This window comes from Rhinopithecus bieti, unplaced genomic scaffold (genome assembly GCF_001698545.2).
Source record: "Rhinopithecus bieti isolate Rb0 unplaced genomic scaffold, ASM169854v2 scaffold_5476, whole genome shotgun sequence".
Lineage (NCBI taxonomy): Eukaryota > Metazoa > Chordata > Mammalia > Primates > Cercopithecidae > Rhinopithecus > Rhinopithecus bieti.
In genome coordinates this window covers 1,616,565-1,631,219 of record NW_016805433.1, presented here as the reverse complement: position 1 = coordinate 1,631,219, position 14,655 = coordinate 1,616,565, and the positions used below count along the sequence as shown (strand labels likewise).

General features: G+C 39.5%; 1 long non-coding RNA gene across 1 annotated transcript; it reads left to right on the top strand.

Moving 5' to 3' along the window:
* Positions 1-1,286: 1,286 nt before the first annotated feature.
* LOC108529946 (uncharacterized) lies at positions 1,287-12,506 on the top strand. Its single transcript, XR_001885726.1, has 2 exons — positions 1,287-1,349; positions 12,193-12,506. It is a non-coding gene; the product is annotated as an uncharacterized LOC108529946 (long non-coding RNA).
* The last annotated feature ends 2,149 nt before the right edge of the window (positions 12,507-14,655 follow it).

Here is a 14,655-nt window from a genome sequence, read left to right as displayed (position 1 = left end):
CTGAAATGAGACAGGGTATTTATGGAGGATTCCTTGAAAGAGAGGCAGGATACACACCCCTCTAGATTGGGGATTATAATCTTAAAGGACTAGAGAGGCCAAGAAAATAACAAAATTGAATTAAGGCAATTATGTGACCTGTGGCATGCTGGAAAGCAAGTACTTATCTAGGGGACCATCATCCCTCAGCTCTGCAAATACTCCTGTAGGTCAATTCCTGAAAGCAGATGAGCACTTTGCATTTACATACACTATAATCTCCCTCTGATTAGCATGGGCTTGTAAAAGTCTATATACCCAAACCGTGTTATTCTAATCTCTCTTAAAATACATTTTTTAAACTGCAATTGTACTGTGAATTCAACAGTCTGTGTAGAAGAAATTAGGAGACAAAGACTTATGAAGCCAAGGGTTCCATTTAGTATATTTCTGTATCATAGTGTCGTCTCATGAGGACCCATTGGATAAATTTCTGTCTGGTCATAGTATGAGGAAGTTGTGCTTCCACTGTGAACAAATGGCTGACTTTGTATTAAGGATAAAATAAGTAGACATGGACGTTACTATTTTATATCAGGAGCTAGTGGCTTTAGACATGGATATTCCACTTAAAAGTGTGTCATTTTGGGTGGGCGTGGTGGCTCACACCTGCAATCCCAGCACTTTGGGAGGCCAAAGTGGGCGGATCACCTGAGTTTGGGAGTTTGAGACCAGTCTGACCTACATGGAGAAACCCCATCTCCGCTAAAAATACAAAAATTAGCCAGGCATGCTGGTGCATGTCTGTATTTCCAGCTATTCAGGAGGCTGAGGCACGAGAATTGCTTGACCTGGAGGCAGATGTTGCAGAGAGCCGAGATCGCGCGGTTGTACTCCACTCTGGGTGACAGGAGCAAAACTCCATCTCAGGGGCAAAAAAAAAGTGTGTCATTTTTTGACTCTTTAAGCTGTATCTTGCAAAACTTAATCTCACTTTATGACCAAGATCTAGCCAATGGAGCTCATCTTACAATATATAGTTTGTCTTCAATTTCATTTCTGATGTTATCTTATCCTTTCCTCATTCATTTAAAATCTTATGGTAGCCTGTTAGTTTATCTTGTTTTATTATATATAAGTATGTATACCACGTTAGAACTTTTGGGAATAGGTGAGATTAAAATAAATAGAAAACAACTTCCAAAATCTGTAGTGATCAAAATTTTTCTTCTCACAATGACGTTGCACATTAGTGTACTATGAGGTAAGTCAGAAATGACAATCTTTTTTGTCACCAAATATAATAAAGCACGATTCTTATAATGAGATTACAAATGGGACCATTGCTCACGTTCTTGAGTGTGATAAAGGTAAATTTACATCTGGAGCTGGGAGTGGCATGTAAATAGAAGTTTATCCTTTGTGCACACCCATGATTGGCATGAGCCTTGTCTTGTTTTATTGTGCAGTGGCACAATGTCAGCTCATTGCAACCTCCACCTCCTAGGTTCAAGCGATTCTCCTGTGTCAGCCTCCCAAGTAGCTGGGATTACAGGTATGTGCCACCATGACCTGCTAATTTTTTGTATTTTAGTAGAGATGGGGTTTCACCATGTTGGTCAGGCTGGTCTCGAACTCCCGACCTTAGGTGATCCACCCACCTTGGCCTCCCAAAGAAATGTTAGTAATTTTCTTTGGCAAAATTATATCTTTTCATGAATTAAAAAAGAACATTTTATCTTTCCAAGGGATATAATCCAAGATCAGTGTTCATGCCATTGTCCTCAGAGCATGGCAAGGATTGTAGCCCCTATCTCCCTTAGGCCAAGAATTATTAAGTATTGGGGAAGGCACAACCTGCTGGACCATTCATAGAAGCCCAATTAATGTGTTACTTATAAAATTCATCTGTCACACGTGCCTGACCAAGAAAAACAACAGTGAGAGCCAATGGGTTAAATTCTAGGTGTTTATTTACCTGATTTTACATTTGAAAAATGTAAAACATTTTAAAAACAGGTAAATAAAGGAATCAGCTTTAATTTCACATAAAAGGAAGATAAGACAATATAAGATAGATATATCACACACGAAAACTTCTTAAATTTTTTGGATACATGTTGAAGTCTTTCTGTATTTAATAGCTCCATACATTTTGATTGGTCACAGACCAATTGAGAACGTAACAAAGGCTGCGGTCCCTCTATAGGGAAACACACAAAGGCATAAGCAAACCTTTTTTTATAGAGTTTCTGCCAAGTTATCCAATTTTGGGTAACAAATTCCAGCTATTAACTATAGAGAGCTCATTTATTCATTCAACTTTTTGTTCAGTACAAGGGTGATCTTCTTATGAAGATCTGCATCTCTCTTGCCCTCTACCTCAAAACACACTACTATCTAGGCTCACTAAAAGCATGCTCTGTTACTGTACCACTGACAAACATGGTTTCTGACCAAATCTAAACAAATTAGAGAGTTTTACAGTACTCAAACCATGATTAATAGGAACGAATATGCAGGGAGGCCGAGGCGGGCGGATCACCTGTGGTTGGGAGTTCAAGACCAGCCTGACCAACATGGAGAAACCCTGTCTCTACTAAAAATACAAAAATTAGCCAGGCCTGGTGGCTCATGCCTGTAATCCCAGCTACTTGGGAGGCTGCAACATCTTTTCCTTATCTATCCAGCCCAGTAGTTGAGATTTTGCTTAGTATATTCTGATGCTTAAGCATATGTTTAATAGGAAAGCAAGAATTAAGTAAACCATTATACATTTATTCAGTGAAATATTGTATAGTAACTTAAAATGATGTTTGAAAAAAATTAGTAATCACCTAGAAAAAAATACTTGCTTATAAACTAGTCTCCCTTTATCTGTGGGGGTCTTGTTCCAAGACCCCGAGTGGAAATCTAAAACTGTAGATAGCACCAAACCCTATATATTTGTTTTCTTTTTTTTCCATACACATACATACCTATGATAAAGTTTAATTTATAACATAGGCACACTAGGGAATTAACAATAATAACAAAATAGAACAATCATAACAATATACTGTAATAAAAGTTATGTGAATTGGATCATTCTCTGTCAAAATACCTTCTTATACTATGCTCACCCTTCCTTGTGATGATGTGAAATAGAATGCCTACATCATGAGATGAAGTGAATGGAGTAGGCATTGTGACATGTTAGGCTGCTATTGACCTATCAGGTGTGTAGCATCTGCAGTGTACATACACTGGACAAAAGGATGATTCACATCCTGAGTGGGACACAGCAGGATGGGCCAAGACTTTATTATGCTACTCACAATGGAGTGCAATTTAAAACTAATGAATTGTTTATTTTTATAATTTCTGTTTAAGATTTTTGGGCTGAGATTGACCATGGATAACTGTACCACAGGAACTGAAACAGTGGATAAGTGGTACTACTATATCTTTAAGATAATAAAGTAGACTGCAGAATAGTTCCATCAGTATAACCGCAACTTCTTCAACACTACACAGAGAGGGGAGAAAAGACTAGAAGGCACCTCACCAAAAATGTTAGTAATTTTCTTTTTTTTTTTGAGATGGAGTCTTACTCTATTGCCAGGCTGGAGTGCAATAGCACGATGTCAGCTCACTGCAACCTCCACCTCCCAGGTTCAAGCGATTTACCTGTGTCAGCCTCCCAAGTAGCTGGGACTACAGGTACGCACCACCATGACCGGCTAATTTTTTTGTATTTTAGTAGTGATGGGGTTTCACCATATTGGTCAGGCTGGTCTCGAACTCCCGACCTTGGGTGATCCACCCACCTCGGCCTCCCAAAGAAATGTTAATAATTTTCTTTGGGAAAATTATAAGTTTCCTCCCTTCTTTCCTTCTTTCCTCCCTCGCTCCCTTCCTTCCCTCCCTCCCTCCCTCCCGTCCTTGCTTCCTTTCCTCATTTTCTCCTTTCCTTTGTTTTGTTTTCCAAATTTCATAATGAAAATGCATTTATAGGCCGGGCGCGGTGGCTCCACACCTTAATCCTAGCATTTTGGGAGGCTGAGGAGCAGGCAGATCACGAGGTCAGGAATCGAGACCATCCTGGCTTAACACGGTGAAACCCGTTTCTACTGAAAAAAAAAATACAAAAAAGGATTAGTCTGGCGTGGTTGGGCCGGGCTGCCTGTAGTCCCAGCTAATCCGGGAGGCTGGGCAGGAGAATGGCCTGAACCCAGGAGGCGGAGCTTGCAGTGAGTCCGATCGCGCCACTGCACTCCAGCCTGGGCAGAGAGCAGACTCTGTCTCAAAATAAAAAAAAAAAAAAAAAAAAAAAAGCCATTTATAATTTGGGAAAGAGACTTTTTTCTTTTTTCTTTTAAATACAGAAAGAGCTTTGCTGGAGAAAAAGTTGTATCTATTAGTCAAATGGAAAATTGTCTTTAAGGGAAGAGTTGTCAATCCTCACTAATAAATGTTCACTTAATTGTAAAACATCAAGTATTCTCTTTGGTAAAAGGCAGAATATTTTGCAATTTGAAAATCAGAGGATAAGTATTGTCTTTGGGACAAAAGAAACTGAATCCATTCGTTTAGTGATTTTGAGATTGAATGTCTCAAATGACCAAGTTGTGGTATGTAATGTGTGTGTTGGAATTTGTAATTTTCTCAAGTTATTAAGGAAAACACATTAATGGAATTTGAAAATATAAATTTAAAAAAATGTCTTACTTGCAAGCCTTGTGCCACTCTGTAAATGTGAAAATAAATTATTGGCATCCATACTTAAATTTTGTTTTGTAATGACACTTTTGTGGCAATCTGTCATATTTCTTGTTTCCGCTACAAATATTGGTTTGGGATAGATATTATGAAACCACTGAGATTTGTGGTTTGGGTTTGAAATTTTGTCACAACACTGAAAATCTCACCCAAAGGGTATAAATTAAATTTTGGCTTCTGCACATCAGTTGGGTGAAGCCAACACTAAAATAACATCTCAAATGGTATAAAACCAACCATTCCAGTAAAATGGACATATTCCAAAACTGAATTCTATATAGCTTATATATATTCAGGTCATCTAGGACTGCTGAAGAAGAGAAATTGCAACTTCTTTAAACTGTTAGTAAGAACCAACAGGTAGGCCACCATGTTGTACAACTCCATGAAGTTCAATGTGAGTGACGTATGAATGGTTCCCTCATGGAATTGAGCAAACACATGTGGTTATGCATCATCGTTTTCCTTTTCCTTTTTTTCAGGTTTTAAAATTTATTTATATAATTTAAAATTGTATATTCCAATAATTGAAATAATTTAAACACTAAAAAAATGGCACTCTGATTAAACTGTATTTTATATCCTTCAGGACACCTTGGGCCAGCTTGGTTATAATTCTAGATTTTACTGTCATCCCACCCAGCTTCTTCCTTCATCAACAAGCAAGTTCTTTTCTTTCTCTGTCAGCCAAATAAGCAGATAGGAGAAGCAGGGGAGGCCTGCGTTGTCAGTGGTTTTCAGTTATTTGATATGAAAGGGGCAGCGTGTTCGTTTAAACTTGTTCCAGCCTCTCTGCATCTTAAAAGGTTGAATAGCTACGAGAAGCAATGCCTGTGGAAGGCACAGTGCATATTATTGGTACATGTCCCATTACGACATGCCCGCTTGCTTCTCCTGTTCGATAGTTTCTTTGGAATGCAGTGTTTTGGTTTTGTATTTTGTGTAGTTTTTTTTTCTTTTATTTTTTCTATCTTATTTCAGTTTCTACTTACTGAATTTCTAGATTTCAGCCATATGGGGTTTGTCAGACAAAGTTGCAGAGGAAGTGGAGCAAGGCACACAAGTGAGCAGAGTATGTTTGTGCAGTAGACAATACCTAGTCATTGAGATTTTCTGTGGCACTTTCCCTGGTCTTAAAGCCAGTAATCCCGAGGACAAGTGGAGCATTTTGTACCCCTTTATCCAGAGCCCTCACATGTTAGGCAAGAGCCATTTTATTTCCCCATTGAACCCTCTTTTAAGAACCTTGATATGTTAAAATCTTCTTATAAATCAACTTCTCATTATTTTGATTATTTCAAATGTCAAAATACTCAACAAGCAAGATAGATTTTATTCAAAATGATTGCAATAAGGGTCAAGACTTACTGCAATAAAGGTCAAGTTTATACAGAATAGATTGTTTCAACCCCACTGAAACAAAAGGCAGGAGACGTTTTAAGCTCAGGTGAGCTAGTGGAAAATTCCTGAAGCAAGTTGGTGAGAAGGTTGGTCAGTGTATTTGCTACGAGGCAAGTTATTAAAGTTAGGCTCCTGGGTCCCCAACCCCAACAGGGACTGTGATAGGGGTCTTATCTTTCCTGATGATTGCCTTACAAAGGGATGGTTCCCAGGCCCTTCACAAAGGTTCCTGGCTTGTAAAACTGACAAGTGATCAGGAAAAGCTTTACACTGCAAAGGAAGTTTTCTTAAGTAAATTCTCTAAGAAAAGGGAGGTCAGAGGCCTATAGGGGAAGAAACCTGACTAAAATTTAGCCAAGCCGAGGGAAGGTTTAAGGCTATTTTGGTTACAATTCTTTTCCTGGGAGGCAGCATGGAAATTGAGAATTGTATCCACGAGGAGCGGTTGCATCCTTGGCTCTGGCTGAAGTGTATTTCCTAGGTGTTGGTTCCGTTATTAGTTTTCTGTGCGGCATAACAATGACCACAAATTTATTGGCTTAAAACAACACAGGTTTATTTGTTTCTTGGTTTCTGTGGGTTAGAAGTCTGCTAAGGATCTCACAAGGCTGCAATTAAGGTGTTGAGCAGGACCAAGTTTGCATCTTGTAAACCCCAAAATAAGATTCTGAGGCCTCCCAACGGTCTGAATGGACCTCTTATCTCAGCCAAGGGCATTCCAAAGTCAGCCTGAAAAAAGTGATTCAGGCTGTGATGAGAATAGGGGATGGAACATGCCTCTTTATACCCTCCTCCCTTTTGGAATTCTGGATAAAACGCTCCTTTAAGTCTGACAAGAAACATTTACAAGCTATTCTCCCTGAAGCCTGCTGCCTTGATGCTTCATCTGCTTGGTTCAGTCTTGGAATCTATAACCCTTTATCAGAACCCAGACCTTCCTTTCCATAGACAATAACTCTTTCAACCAATTGCTAAGCAGAAAGTCTTTAAATCTACCTATGACCTGGAACCTCCCCACCCCATGCTTTCAGTTGTCCTGCCTTTCCAGACAGAACCAATATACACTTACACGTATTGACAAATGTCTCATGTCTCCCTAAAATGTATAAAACCAAGATGTACCCGACCACCTTGGGCACATATCATCAGGACCTCTTGAGGCTGTGTCATGGGCATGTCCTTAACTTTAGCAAAATACACTTCTTAAATCGATTAAGGCCTGTCCCACACACTTCTGGTTTATAATCTAGAAGTTCAATTAGGGAAGCAACTTTGTGTCCACAAGCATGGTTCTTGGCAATATTTAGTGAATTCATGGCATCTGCTTCTTCAAAGAGAGAAAGAGAAGACAGAGTGACTAGGGCAAGTGTTCGGCTAGCAAGAACAAGTTTTCTGGAATATAAAATAATCATGGGAGTGCCACTGCATCACTTTTGCTATAGTCTATTGATTAGAAACAAGTCTCATGTCCCATGCACACTGAATGGGGAACATTTACATGAGGATATAAATAGCAGGAGGAGAAGATCACTTGAAGCCACTCTAAAACATATGTGCCACATTCTTCATTTGCGAAACGAAAGCAATATTATTAGTAATAATTTTCTTAGATTCCTAAGAGTCTCCTGACAAGAGTCACGTCTGGAGCAGTTTGTTGATAGAGGTAGGCATTCTCGTGTTCTAGAGCTCTGGGTCCCTATCTCAACTTCAACCGAAGCAGCACATTGAGATTCCTCATGAAGTTCCTCCCCTCTCCTTCCCCCACCCCTCCNATTTGAAAATATAAATTTAAAAAAATGTCTTACTTGCAAGCCTTGTGCCACTCTGTAAATGTGAAAATAAATTATTGGCATCCATACTTAAATTTTGTTTTGTAATGACACTTTTGTGGCAATCTGTCATATTTCTTGTTTCCGCTACAAATATTGGTTTGGGATAGATATTATGAAACCACTGAGATTTGTGGTTTGGGTTTGAAATTTTGTCACAACACTGAAAAATCTCACCCAAAGGGTATAAATTAAATTTTTGGCTTCTGCACATCAGTTGGGTGAAGCCAACACTAAAATAACATCTCAAATGGTATAAAACCAACCATTCCAGTAAAATGGACATATTCCAAAACTGAATTCTATATAGCTTATATATATTCAGGTCATCTAGGACTGCTGAAGAAGAGAAATTGCAACTTCTTTAAACTGTTAGTAAGAACCAACAGGTAGGCCACCATGTTGTACAACTCCATGAAGTTCAATGTGAGTGACGTATGAATGGTTCCCTCATGGAATTGAGCAAACACATGTGGTTATGCATCATCGTTTTCCTTTTTCCTTTTTTTCAGGTTTTAAAATTTATTTATATAATTTAAAAATTGTATATTCCAATAATTGAAATAATTTAAACACTAAAAAAATGGCACTCTGATTAAACTGTATTTTTATATCCTTCAGGACACCTTGGGCCAGCTTGGTTATAATTCTAGATTTTACTGTCATCCCACCCAGCTTCTTCCTTCATCAACAAGCAAGTTCTTTTCTTTCTCTGTCAGCCAAATAAGCAGATAGGAGAAGCAGGGGAGGCCTGCGTTGTCAGTGGTTTTCAGTTATTTGATATGAAAGGGGCAGCGTGTTCGTTTAAACTTGTTCCAGCCTCTCTGCATCTTAAAAGGTTGAATAGCTACGAGAAGCAATGCCTGTGGAAGGCACAGTGCATATTATTGGTACATGTCCCATTACGACATGCCCGCTTGCTTCTCCTGTTCGATAGTTTCTTTGGAATGCAGTGTTTTGGTTTTGTATTTTGTGTAGTTTTTTTTTCTTTTTATTTTTTCTATCTTATTTCAGTTTCTACTTACTGAATTTCTAGATTTCAGCCATATGGGGTTTGTCAGACAAAGTTGCAGAGGAAGTGGAGCAAGGCACACAAGTGAGCAGAGTATGTTTGTGCAGTAGACAATACCTAGTCATTGAGATTTTCTGTGGCACTTTCCCTGGTCTTAAAGCCAGTAATCCCGAGGACAAGTGGAGCATTTTTGTACCCCTTTATCCAGAGCCCTCACATGTTAGGCAAGAGCCATTTTATTTCCCCCATTGAACCCTCTTTTTAAGAACCTTGATATGTTAAAATCTTCTTATAAATCAACTTCTCATTATTTTGATTATTTCAAATGTCAAAATACTCAACAAGCAAGATAGATTTTATTCAAAATGATTGCAATAAGGGTCAAGACTTACTGCAATAAAGGTCAAGTTTATACAGAATAGATTGTTTCAACCCCACTGAAACAAAAGGCAGGAGACGTTTTAAGCTCAGGTGAGCTAGTGGAAAATTCCTGAAGCAAGTTGGTGAGAAGGTTGGTCAGTGTATTTGCTACGAGGCAAGTTATTAAAGTTAGGCTCCTGGGTCCCCAACCCCCAACAGGGACTGTGATAGGGGTCTTATCTTTCCTGATGATTGCCTTACAAAGGGATGGTTCCCAGGCCCTTCACAAAGGTTCCTGGCTTGTAAAACTGACAAGTGATCAGGAAAAGCTTTACACTGCAAAGGAAGTTTTCTTAAGTAAATTCTCTAAGAAAAGGGAGGTCAGAGGCCTATAGGGGAAGAAACCTGACTAAAATTTAGCCAAGCCGAGGGAAGGTTTAAGGCTATTTTGGTTACAATTCTTTTCCTGGGAGGCAGCATGGAAATTGAGAATTGTATCCACGAGGAGCGGTTGCATCCTTGGCTCTGGCTGAAGTGTATTTCCTAGGTGTTGGTTCCGTTATTAGTTTTCTGTGCGGCATAACAATGACCACAAATTTATTGGCTTAAAACAACACAGGTTTATTTGTTTCTTGGTTTCTGTGGGTTAGAAGTCTGCTAAGGATCTCACAAGGCTGCAATTAAGGTGTTGAGCAGGACCAAGTTTGCATCTTGTAAACCCCAAAAATAAGATTCTGAGGCCTCCCAACGGTCTGAATGGACCTCTTATCTCAGCCAAGGGCATTCCAAAGTCAGCCTGAAAAAAGTGATTCAGGCTGTGATGAGAATAGGGGATGGAACATGCCTCTTTATACCCTCCTCCCTTTTGGAATTCTGGATAAAACGCTCCTTTAAGTCTGACAAGAAACATTTACAAGCTATTCTCCCTGAAGCCTGCTGCCTTGATGCTTCATCTGCTTGGTTCAGTCTTGGAATCTATAACCCTTTATCAGAACCCAGACCTTCCTTTCCATAGACAATAACTCTTTCAACCAATTGCTAAGCAGAAAGTCTTTAAATCTACCTATGACCTGGAACCTCCCCACCCCATGCTTTCAGTTGTCCTGCCTTTCCAGACAGAACCAATATACACTTACACGTATTGACAAATGTCTCATGTCTCCCTAAAATGTATAAAACCAAGATGTACCCGACCACCTTGGGCACATATCATCAGGACCTCTTGAGGCTGTGTCATGGGCATGTCCTTAACTTTAGCAAAATACACTTCTTAAATCGATTAAGGCCTGTCCCACACACTTCTGGTTTATAATCTAGAAGTTCAATTAGGGAAGCAACTTTGTGTCCACAAGCATGGTTCTTGGCAATATTTAGTGAATTCATGGCATCTGCTTCTTCAAAGAGAGAAAGAGAAGACAGAGTGACTAGGGCAAGTGTTCGGCTAGCAAGAACAAGTTTTCTGGAATATAAAATAATCATGGGAGTGCCACTGCATCACTTTTGCTATAGTCTATTGATTAGAAACAAGTCTCATGTCCCATGCACACTGAATGGGGAACATTTACATGAGGATATAAATAGCAGGAGGAGAAGATCACTTGAAGCCACTCTAAAAACATATGTGCCACATTCTTCATTTGCGAAACGAAAGCAATATTATTAGTAATAATTTTCTTAGATTCCTAAGAGTCTCCTGACAAGAGTCACGTCTGGAGCAGTTTGTTGATAGAGGTAGGCATTCTCGTGTTCTAGAGCTCTGGGTCCCTATCTCAACTTCAACCGAAGCAGCACATTGAGATTCCTCATGAAGTTCCTCCCCTCTCCTTCCCCCACCCCTCCCTCGCCTCCTCTCCCCTCTCCTCCCCTCCCCTTCCCTTCCTTTCCCTTCCCTTCTTTGTTTTCTTCTTCCCTGCCTCCCTCTATTTCTTCCTTCCTTTTTTTCTTTTGATGTAGGTCTTCCATTTCTTTTAAAAAATTGAAAATGGATTAGACCACATAATAATCATGATCACATTAGCTGGGAAAGCTTATGATTCAAATAAAAATTTAAAATTAAAAACTTGCTTCATGAATTAATGCTTAACTTCATGAATTTGACCAGTTATGGTCATGATGTGACTTGTCCTAGGAAGAACTTGGATTCCCTATTTGAGTAAACAGCCTGTAAGCTGGTAGTTTACTTTGCACAGAGGCACATAGGCAACAGTTCAAATCTTTTTACACAGTTTTTATCCTCTGCATACCCTGAGTCTTTCATAGCTATATCTTTTCCAAAGGGATCATCACACTTGTAATGGGAAAGTCTAAGAAAATCCTAGTGAGGTTGAAGTAGTATCCATATGCAATGGATGGTGGTGGTGGTGGTGGGGGGGAAACATGTTGCTATTATACTAGAATATTTACTACTTATTTGGGATTTCCACATTTGAAAGAATACTTTATTTTTTCTCTCTTTCCTTTGCAAAGTTATCTTTCCCTTCCTCTTAGTGTGAAAATTGAACATATGCTGATGCAATGTCGCAGGCTGTGTTTAAAGGCTCCCTGGGGTGTGAGGTGAAGTTGGGAGGGAGCATGGGAAGAAACAGTTCCTTAGTAATTGTTTTTCTCATTACGTTGTTTGGCATCTCATCACAAGCATCTTGAAACATATTTTTAAAATTCATTCGTACCATCAACTCTATATATTATTGCTTTTTCTTTTTACAATTTGTAGTTAAGAATGCCATTTAAAAGGTGCTGATTAACACCAGTACTGGCTATAGATTCCAGTTTGCTGTTTGATGTTTTGCTTATTAGAACTGCGAGTACTCTCCTTCGTATTTGTAAAATGTAAGCATATGACCTTTCCAGATCCAGCAGGGAGCCTCCCAGATGGAGTACATGGAGACTGCGACTGTGAAAGATGAGGAGCAAGTGCAGATTTGGTGGCCTCTGATTGCCAGTATCTGGCAGCCACATTCTCTTCCCACAAGATGTGCTGGAAATATGACCAGGCAGAAGTTCACTTAAGTGAATCCAACAGTTAAACCTACCATGGAAGGTTGTGGTACACAGAGGGCATGTGCAGAAGAGAGGACCACAGTGGGAACCTCCAAGGAACTAACATTTAGCTGGAGATGAGGGGGGATTTGGCTATGTAGAGAGTAAATAAAGTGATACGAGAATTAAAGTAAGGGGTCAGTTATTTCCAAATGGGGAAATGGGGCAGGCTTCATGGAAAAGGTAATATTTAATCTGGGTCACATGGAATGAATAGGACTGAAAATGGAGTTTATAACAGTGAGAATATTTTACTTAGAGGAAACTACATTTAAAGAAAGGATGGCCGTGTAAGTGTATTGCTTCTTTGCAGATACATACAATTTAATATGCCTGGAGTGCAGATTCTATGTGACTGAAGTGAGTAGGGACAAAGGGAGAGATGACTCAGAAAGGCAGATAGAGGGAAATCATGCAGGGCTTACTTACTAGCATAAAAGTTGGTAACTTTTTCATGGGCGTATGTGTCAGGGAAGAGGGTAAAATTATAGTGGGTAAAAGCACAGACTTTGGGATCAAAGTAATAGATTTCCGTCATGACTCTGCCTCCCCCTAGTGATACCAACTTGTGTGAATATGTAATGACTCTGACCTTCAGTTTTTTCATCAATAAATGATAAGCAATAATGCTAATTTAATAGAGACTTTCTGAGGAACAAATAAGACTATGTACCCAAAGGGCTTAGGTTAGGACCTGCCACTCAGTAACAGCCCTCAGTAGCTATGATCGTGCTAAAGAGGACAGCAATTCCACGAATCCCAACACAGGCACTCTCTTTAGCTGCAGATATGATGTCCCCTCTCCCCTAGATAAGGCAAACTGATCCTGCTGGACCTAGCTGGTTGCCAGATGGATTAGAACACTGGACTCAGAAAAGACTTCAATGATATCTTTAAGAAAAACTCACATCAAAGTCATGTAGAATGTACAATAGAATTATCAATGAAAAGAGGGAGAATCTGGAAAGAAGGCAACCAAAAGTCAAAGGGAAACTAAAGGAGATTGAAAGTCTGTGAAAATGAGCCTAGAATAAGTTCATTGAAGTGGCAAATCTGGGAGAGAGATTTTAAAAGTCTGTTGCTTTGGGTGGGGCAGGGAAAAGTCTATTAGGACACTTCACTGGCTTGGAGAGAGGGGCAGGATAGTTCTTTACCTCTCCTATCAATCTGTGATTGTCATTCTGAATAACAGCACATCATGATTGGAGGATCAGATTAGACCATCATTAAAGCCAGGATCTGAAAATATGGTGGCTGATCAGATATAAGTATTAGAAAATGAGGCCATTCAGGGAACACAAAACCAGGACAATACATCTAAAGTAAGGACAATATAACTAATATTTTGTCGTAGAAAGCAGGTAGCTATCTGCTAAGGGCATGGCAAGGATACAGGTATAGGTAAGAGTCAGCAGTAGAACTCAGTCCACACCAGATTCAGCCCTTTGGTCACTGAAGCAGTTCTGTGAATTAGAATTTTGTGTTTTCTAAGGTTCTTGTGTGGCTGGATAAGCAATAAATTGGAAGGATGAATTTGGGTACAGTTGACATTGGGGAAAGTATCAGTCAGGGATCTGAGCATTAAATCACAGAAGCTGACTCACAAAAGCAAAATGAGAATTAATCAGAATAATGCAGGTCAGTGAATCCATGGAAAGCTGGAGGTTCAGACTTGGAAAATAGACAGAAGCCACAGGCACACAACAGGGCAACTACAGTGAACATCTTGTAGTCCTCATGCCTCCATGCTGTGCTCCAAATATTAAGCATGATATCACTTGTTCAGTATTTGAAAAGACTCTCAGAGAGCCTCAGATTGACCTGGACTTTGCCCATGTGTTGCCTCTGTCTGTCTTGAACAGGGCAATAAAGATATTACTCCTTTGGCTTCCTTCCTGGGAGACACTGTTTCCCATGACATTGTACAGTGCTAGGAGGTCTCCTAAACAAAGATTGGAATCCTAATTGTAAAAGGGCTTGGATGTTAGGCAGACAGATGTCTTCCTAGGAGGCATTACGGTGAAGAAGTAGGAAAAGGGAGGGGACAAAAGAAGGTAAAGGGACAAAAAAGTAAGCTTCCAGGAGATTAATTCCAGTACTGATAACAAATTGCCGTATTAAGGATAGGTTCAAGGAGAAGGCAGAAACTGAACTGATTTTCAAGGGTCAAGAGAGAACAAACAAGAGAACATTGCAGATATCAGGACAAGTATGAGTAGAAGCACAAAGTCTCATGACAGTTGCTACCTTGTTTGTAAGCATTAATATTCTCGG